Consider the following 399-nt stretch of genomic DNA (forward strand, 5'->3'; position numbering starts at 1 on the left):
TTTTGGTTGTACCACACGGCTTGTGGGATCTAAGTTCCCCAGCCAGGGATTGAACCTGGGCCACAGCAGTGAAAGCACTGAGCCCTAACCACTGGACCACCAGGGAATTCCCAACCTATGGTATATTTCAAGGACAATCCTACCCACTGCCTGGAGGTATCCAGGACACTGCCGACCCACCCACTGGGCTGCCCTGCGCACAGGTGCCAGTGAGCTCTTTCTTAAGTAACCATCAGCCTAGGAGCACCCTCCATCTGATGAGGAGACTCGGTCAAAAATAAACTCCAGGGACTTCCCTGGTGGTGCAGTGGTTAAGAATCTGCCTGCCAATGCAAAGGACACAGGTTCAAGCCCTGGTCCAGGAAGATCCCACATGCCACGGAGCAACTAAACCTGTGC

General features: G+C 54.1%; 1 non-coding gene across 1 annotated transcript; it reads right to left on the reverse strand.

Annotated features, from left to right (window-relative positions):
- Positions 1-34: 34 nt before the first annotated feature.
- TRNAE-UUC (transfer RNA glutamic acid (anticodon UUC)) lies at positions 35-106 on the reverse strand. Its single transcript has one exon. It is a non-coding gene; the product is annotated as a tRNA-Glu (tRNA).
- Between the last annotated feature and the right edge of the window lie 293 nt (positions 107-399).

Source organism: Lipotes vexillifer, unplaced genomic scaffold, assembly GCF_000442215.2.
Source record: "Lipotes vexillifer unplaced genomic scaffold, Lipotes_vexillifer_v1.1 scaffold242, whole genome shotgun sequence".
In the NCBI taxonomy this organism is placed as follows: domain Eukaryota; kingdom Metazoa; phylum Chordata; class Mammalia; order Artiodactyla; family Lipotidae; genus Lipotes; species Lipotes vexillifer.